This window comes from Pipistrellus hanaki, assembly GCF_964339955.1.
Source record: "Pipistrellus hanaki genome assembly, chromosome: 7".
NCBI lineage: Eukaryota > Metazoa > Chordata > Mammalia > Chiroptera > Vespertilionidae > Pipistrellus > Pipistrellus hanaki.
Window position 1 is genome coordinate 49,879,404 of NC_140509.1, and position 8,659 is coordinate 49,888,062.

Here is an 8,659-nt window from a genome sequence, read left to right on the forward strand (position 1 = left end):
GATTGACTTGCTTACGTTGAACCACCCTTGCATTTCTGGGTTAAGTTCCACTTGGCATGGTGAATAATTATTTTAATATGCTGTTGGATTTAATGTGCTTATTCTGTTGAGTTTTGTTTGTATATTCACTAATATTCTGTTTGAAATTTTCTTGTGGTCTTTATCTGACTTTGATATCAGAGTAATGCTGACTTCATGAATTAGTGGGTATATCCTATTAATATTGATTAAATAGATAATTGGATTATTTGATGTAATTTTTCTCAGAAAGAAATAGATTCATTAATAAAAGTTATAGTGATTGTATATTCATTACTAGAATTAGGCTATCGGAGTTAGAAGTTTTAGTGGTATACTAAAATTGCTTTAGAATGAGGAGAACATAATTTTGGTCTATAATCTTCCAAATAGATACTGTTTAGTTTATCTATCATTCTTATATTTGGTTTGTTTCTCTTATTTTCTACTAAGACTGGCTATCAGACAATTGGTTTTATTGTATAAATTAATGTTAATAATATTTTGCACGTTTTATAACCTTATGATATGATGTCATGGAAAGGTATGATATTAAAATCCACAACACTTCAGGTGATTTTTTTTCTGTACCTTGTCTGCTATGTGACCTTGCTAAGTCATTTATCCTTTTAGTTTACATCTTAGAAACCTAAAGTATTATTTATGTTAAAAATGAAAAAGTAGATGTTTTAGCCTTCAAAGACTAATTTTTTACTTCTGAAGATTAAATATATATGAATTAATTAATAAATTGTTCTCCAAAACATGTAATTTCAGCTCATTGTTAGATCTCATCAGTCTAGGAGATATCTTTAAAATTGATATCAAATATTGATAATAGGTTCCCTGGGCTCTGACTTGTGGAAGAAATATTTGCAATATATATATATATGTGTGTGTGTGTGTGTGTGTGTGTGTGTGTGAAGAAATATTTGCAATGTATATATATATATATATATATATATATATATATATATATATATATCCTTCTAAATGAAAACCCCCATTCTTTTTCCCATGGCCAATTTCTTAATAAAGGAATGTTTATTTGCGTTTCTAAATATTCAATTCCGCTTAATCACACAGCAATGCAAATTGAAGAAAGTGAAAACACTGCACCTTTGCCATCTAGAAAAGATGATGAATTAGGTTAAGAAAAAGGTCATATGTAAAGTGAGGAAATGTACTAACGTGTCAATATTTAATTGCTCTTTATTATTTAGCTCTTCATTTTAGGAGGTGTTTAATGAAATATTTTTATAATTTGCAAGTCAGTCACCTTAAAGATAAATTAAGTTTTTATTTTTTTCTTAAATAACAATAGTTTGGGAAATTAAAAGAATGTCTTTTGTTCATTTTAATTCTATTTGTGTGTCTTAATACCTGGAATATTATTTTATGTAATGAATAATCAGCACAGGTCAAACATCTTTAAATATAGCTGAGGGCTGGACATGAGTAGATTCTGGAGTGAGATCGAATGTATGTACATTTCTTGGTAGACCCTGGGGCCTGAGGGTTCAGGGACAGGGACATGATTGGAATTCAGTGAAAGTCAGTGATCAGAACAGATCAAATTACTGGCACAATTAGAAAGTAACTATCACAGTTAAGTCTAAGGGCAAATAATAATAGTCAGAAATGAATCTGTGCCTGGGAGAATAGGGCCAGAGGTATAGAAACAATTGAGGATAGTTTATGAAGTTAGGACACACTAAATGAAATAGGGTTTAAAATATTGTTAGGTTATCAAGATTTGATAGACATAGAAAACAATGATAATCAAATTTTTATACCTAAGTTTCTTAAGAGATTTATATTTTGGGTTTCTGTATTTATATTTCAGATATATTTTGAGTTAATTTTTAAAATGATTTTTCATATTTTCTTTAAAAAGTACAAAGGAAATTATCTCTTTTTAGCTCAATTCAACTCAGGGAAAGATAATATTTTAAGCTAACTTTTATATGTGATATAAGGTAGGATACAAATTTATTCTTTTTCTGTGTAATATCCAATTGTCCCAGCACCATTTGTTGAAGTGACTATTCTTTCCCTATTGAATAGAAATTGCACCCTTTAAAAAAATCAATTGACCATAATTGTATACATTTATTTCTGGACTTTGAATACTGCTCTTTTGTTCTATATATCTATCCTATACCAAAACTACATTTTCTTGCTTCATATAGCTTTATACCAAGGTTTTGAAATTCGCTAGTGTAATTTCCACCTTGTTCTTTTTCAATATTCTTTTTGCTATTTGAGGCTCGTGGCACTTTTCATAGGAATTTTAAGATCAGCTTATATGTTTTTGTAAAAAAGATAGTTGGGGTTTTGATAAGGATTGTATTAAATCTGTAGACTCAATATGGGGAATATTGCCTTTTTAAAAACATTGTCTTCTAATCCGTGAACATAGAACCTTTTTTATTTAGATAGATTTTTACATTTTCTTTTCATTATATTTTGTAGTTTTTAAAGTGCAAAAGCTGTGCTTTGTTCATTAAATTTATTGCATAGTATTTTATTATTTTGATGTTCTTTTAAGTTTAATTGTTTTTGATGTCATTTTTAGATTGTTTTTGATTAGGTATAGAAATACAACTGATTTTTGTATGTTGATAATATATATTGTAATTTACTACACTTGTTAATTAGTTGTAGTGTGTTTTGTTTAGTGAATTCTCTATGGTTTTATATATGCAATATTATGCCATGTGCAAATAAAAATAACTTTAATTCTGCCCTAGCCAGTTTGGTTCAGTGCACAGAGTATCAGGTTCGATTCCAGTCCAGGGTATGTACCTTGATTGCAGGCTCCTCCCCAGTGAGGGCCATGGTCAGGGCTCCTACAAGAGGCAATCAACCGACGTGTTTCTCTCACATGGATGTTTCTCGCTATCTTTCCCTCTCTCTTCTACTATCCCTAAAAAATCAATGAAAAAATTAGGTGAGAATTAACAAAAATAAAATAATAAAATGACTGTACTTCTTCTTTTCCAACAAAAATACTTACAATTTATTTTTCTTGTTTAATTGCTTTGGCTAAAACTTTCAGTACACTGTTGAGTAGAAGTGGCAAGAGTGGATACTTTTATCTTGTTTCTTATATTCATAGGAAAGATTTTAATCTTTTACCACTGAGTTAGCTGTGTTTTACCCTTTTATCAGATTGAGGAAACTTTCTACTTTTCTTATCTTGTTGAATCTCTTTATTATAAACACACTAGTCTAATGTTTTTGTTTCCATTGAGTTAGCCCTTCATTTCCCCCCTTTATTTTAGTAATATAGAATATTATGTAAAGTGACTTTTATTTGTTGAACTAATCTTGTATTCTTGGAATATACCTCATGTGAGCATGATATAATATATTTTTATGTGCTGCTGGGTTTGATTTGACAGTATTTTAAGGATTTTTGCATATATACTGACAAAAATTATTGATCTATAATTATCATTTCTGATGATGTCTGGTTTTGAAATCTGGTTTTGGAACTGCCTTCATAGAATACAGTAATAGGAGTTATCTTGTCTGTTTTTTGTTAGAGTTTTTGAAGGACAGGTGTTAATTTTTATTTAAACATTTGTAGAATTCATCAGTGAAGCCATCTGGTTTTGGACTTCCCTTTGTGGGATTTAAAAACAACTAACTATAAAAGAAATAAATTGCACTGGACAAGATGAACAGACAGGCGTTGATTTTATTTCAATACCAGTGCCAGCCAGCAACAGGGGAGAGAGCACAGAGCAAGTATGAGTACCCAGTTCTACCAACACAAAGAGCTGGAGAGTTTAGAGGAGCTGGGGTGGTCCTGGAGGAATGATAGACCATCTGTGGTTGCTAATTGACCTCATCCAAAGGAAAACAACATTTTCTTTTATCTTCAAGTCCATAGGTAAGAGTTTTACAAGTTGAAGCAAAGCACCCCTTTGCCTCAAAATTGGGCCATTGTGCTCCCCCGGAAACTGAGAGATAGGGGTACTGTTTTTAATAATTACATTTCAAATCCATGGTTTCCAGATCTCAGAGAAAGACATCCCTTGTATTGAAATATTTGTAAGAGGCTGGGATAAGATTTACATTTCATAAGGGTAGAGAAAGAATTTACAATTTCAAGTTTCTAAAATAAATGCTATGAGTAAAAGGACATCAGAGTCTACAGTGAGGAAGAAGCTGTCTAAACTCTAGTGAAGCTGAGAGGAATGTCAATAGCATCTTGGTCATTAATGCCAACTCTTTCTTTGTTATAGATCTACTGTATTCAGATGTGGTATTACTTCTTGAGTCATTTTTGGTAGTTTCTGTCTTTCTAGAATTTTTTCCATTTTATCCAGGTTATCTAAATTGTGTTATGCAATTATTCATTTTATTTCTTTGGAATTCTTTTTATATTTTTTCAATTTATTTCAGGAGATAAAATAAATCTAGTCCCTGTTTTTCTTAAAGCACAAGTTGACAGATGTTTAATGACTAATTAAATGCTTAATTTCATTCATGTTTCTCTTTCATTTTGATTAAGTTTAGTAAATTATAATTCTAGAAAACTGTCTATTTTATTTATAGTTTCACATTTACCAGCATAACATCATTAATAGTATTATTTTGTATTTAAAAATGTTGCTTCACCTGTAATTATTACTCATTATTGGTATTTCTTTTATTCTTGATCATTCTTGTTACAATTTTTTTTAATTCCCTTAGGATTTTCAAAAGAAGTGTATGTTAGAATCTTTTATTCCTTTTAATTTTATATTCTATTTTATAATGTTTAGTATCATATTTATTTTATTCTATATGTGTACTTATGGTCTAGTGTTATTTTTTAACTTTATAAGTATATAATCTTTTAACTCAATAACTTTTACTCTGAATATTCTCTATTGGTGTAAGGTTATTTCTTTGAATCACTTTAAATCTCAGCCCCACTCTTTTCTTCATACCTAGGATTTCCTAACCAATGGATAGAAAGTTGGCTTGCAAAGGTCAGCTATTACCAACTTTTTAGAAATTTTATAGTTCTGCGGAGTTCTTAAGGCAACTCTTCCCACCTTAACTCTGGCCTCATAGTGTTGCTTATTCCAGTCTCTCGAGTGAGAAGTATTGGTAACTCTTAACTTGACCTTTGTTATGACCTTAACATTGAGTGGAACACTGAATGTTATCTTGACTCCTTTTCCATCTTCAAAATATATATTTAAAGGTAACTAAGGTTTATTTTCATCAAGGAACAAAAGGTCATGGACTGGATTTACTATCTCTTCTGTTCACAGGTACATTTCCACATCCTATTTCACAGAACTCAGTTATATCTCTCTATTTGAGTGGTCATCTTGGGAAAAATAAAAGGCTAGCCCTTGGTTTCTTCACTCCAGCAAGCTCAAATAATTCTTCTGAAAAGGCTTTTAAAGTTTCACTTCTGATTAGACACCAGGTGCTGAGAAATGACTCTCATAGAGTAAAGTCTGTGAGACCTTCCCTTCGTTAAGTACAACCTATTGGGTTTTCTTCCAGACTTCCTTACTGATAGAGAGGTATTGATTTGTTTAGTCCCATGTGTGTATAGTTACCCCAAAGACACTGCCTTGACAATATTACTGAGGCCAATTCTGGGTCTTAGTTCCTTCAGAGATATATTCTACCCAAAATCTCCTGACCCCTCTGGGGGATATTTTTAATGGCCTGCAGGCAAAGCAGCTGGGATGTACATCTGCATCTTTGTTGCTGAAACTAAGTGAGAGACAAAACAGTGAAACTATAGTCAGCTGGTATGGTCACCCACCATTTCCACTTAGCACATGGAATCTGGCTCTAGTGTGAAGGTTTGTGACTAGATAATAATTAGTCACAGGCAAGTTCCTTGTTAGTGATGACTTTTTAGCATAATTTATGGGAAGAATACAGGCTTTCACTTTTAGCTAGAGATGGGGTCACCAAAGCTTTGGCCTTTATCCCTTATTCTTTGTTTTTGGTATACCTCAATCCCTAAACCCCAACACCAGAACCTCGGTGAATAAGGAATTGCAGAGCATGGTCAGCAGAGGCTAAGGCAAAGCTCACTCTACACCATATTTCAGTTCTGACAATGTGTTCATAGTGTCTGTCTCTCCAGAGCTCTAGAAAAACAAGGAAGGCTGAAAGTGAGCTGTGTGGGAATCCACTTTTCAGGGTTCTCCTGATTATCTTGGCTTTCCCTAACTGTATATTTATAAAATCGAGTTAGCTCACTGAGCAGTTTGGTGATCTTAGAACAGTTCATCACAAAACTACAGTAACCTCTAAGCCCCCAGTGATTTTTATTCTTTATGAAAGCATGGCCAGCTGGTGTTAGCTGGTGCTCACTCTGTGCTTGAACACTCTGTGCCCAACAGATTTGAGGAAAGTTTGGAAGAAATGGAAGCTGGTAATTACAAATCTGTCCTCTCCAAACTGCTCAGAAGTTTAAGAAGTGGTTATTCATGTTTCTCCCAAGTCCTGCAGAAAATAATTATTTTATCTAATAAAGCAACACTGCTGACTAGTTGGTAGCCCTAAATACACTTTTTGTTTGTCAACAAAAAGTGGCAGTTGTCCTTGAAATACCTTGGGCTTTACTTTCAAATTGATAGAATCCTACAGAGCATAGGACTGAAGTTCTTTGTTTTCATAAACCACGGGTATATTTATAAATATTGTGGAGTAAAAGGGAAGAGAGAGAAAGGCCTTTGAATGTCATGGAAAGGGAGAAAGGTTGTGTTTGTGTGTCTCTGGGATTGAATTCCAGGAAAAGAACAAAAGTAGGAAAGTCCCATGATGAGGTGAGTCTCACTCCCTAGAATTGGCCCACAGAGGGTTCAAAGACCTCAGAAGCGTGAGCAGTGTTCCGAATCTGATGGACCACGGGCAAAGGGACTCACTGCTTCAACAAAAATTCCTTTGCTCCACCTGTGACAAGCAAAGCTGCCAGATCTGAATGGGCCAATCCTACTGGGACAAAGGGGTTCTAGTGACAATTCCAGGAGGCGTGGTAGAGGCTCTGGGAAGTCCTGATGCTACTCTGTAATCCCTGGGAACTTCACATATCCCTTGGGGGTGAGAAGGGGCAGAAAAAAGAATGGAGATATTAGACAAAATTTGGTTAATTTAAAGAAAAGAATGCTTTGTTTCTTCCTTATTTGAGATTTCCATCAAGATTCATATCTGCTAAAAATGATGAAATTTATATACTAGAGAAAAATTTAAAAAAAAAACAATTAACAATAGTGTATTTATAAATTAGGCCTACTTGATTATTGACAGGCAATAAGTGAATTGTCAGTTTCTAAAATTTCTGATGTTTTAACTAGCTCTGAACTTCAGTGATGACATAAATAAGTCCTTGTTTTGTCAATTACATTTAAATTTTATTGAAATGTCTCCATCTCAACCGCCATTTCAGGGATCAACTTGGCAATATCTATTAAAGTTGAAAGTGTCATTCAAGTTGAAAATGCAAATGAACTGAAAGTATCCAACAATTCTGCTTCTAGCATATACTCTAAAGAAACATTTGAATAGCTGTAGAAGAGACAGACACAAATATGTTCATGGCAGCACTGTTTCACCACCAAAAAGCTCTGGTAAATTTTAATATCCATTAATAGGAGAATAAATTTAAAAACAATGACAATTTATAAAATGGCATGTATAGCAATTCAAATGAATGAACTATAATAGATCCATATGTACTAATATAGACAGACCTCAAAAGCATAATTTTGAATGGAAAAAGCAAATTACTACATAGTGATGCCATTAATTTAAGACTTTTAAATACACAAAACTAACATTATTTATGGGTTATGTGTAAAAAGTATTAGAAATGAAATAACTCTGATTAATATAATATATAAGACAAGTTTATGAGAGGTTGCTTCTAGTCAGAGAAGGAAATGCAACAATAGACTGACTATTGAAGGGACCACAACTGAATCAGAAATGTTTTGTTAAATTGAAAAACATTTGTGCCCTTGCCAGTTTGGCTTAGTGGATAGAGCGTCAGCCTGCAGATTAAAGGTTCCCAGGTTTGATTCCAGTCAAGGGAATATGCCTAGATTGAAGGCTCGATCCCCAGTAGGTGGCAGCCAATCAATGATTCTCTCTCATCATTGATGTTGCTATTTCTTTCTCTCTCCCTTCCTCTCTGAAATCAATAAAAATATATTTAAAAAAAAAACATTTGTGGCAAATAATAAAAATATCAACATTTCTTATTAATTTATTATTTCTGGGTTGTATATTAGTGTTTGTTATAATTTCTGCCTTTGTTTTAGAATTTGGTATAATTTTTTAAATTTTATTGATTTTTTACAGAGAGGAAGGGAGAGGAATAGAGAGTTAGAAACATCAATGAGAGAGAAACATCGATCAGTTGCTTCCTGCACACTGGTGATGTGACCACACGCAACCAAGGTACATGCCCTTGACTGGAATCAAACCTAGGACCCTTCAGTTTGCAGGCCAATGCTCTATCCATTGAGCCAAACCAGTCAGGGCCTAGAATTTGGTGTAATTTTTTTAAAGGTTATTCCCCCTCCCCACTCATACCTATGGCAAATTAATAAAAGATTTATAATCATTTTAATTCCTTCATTAGATAATTATTGAGCATCTCCTAGGC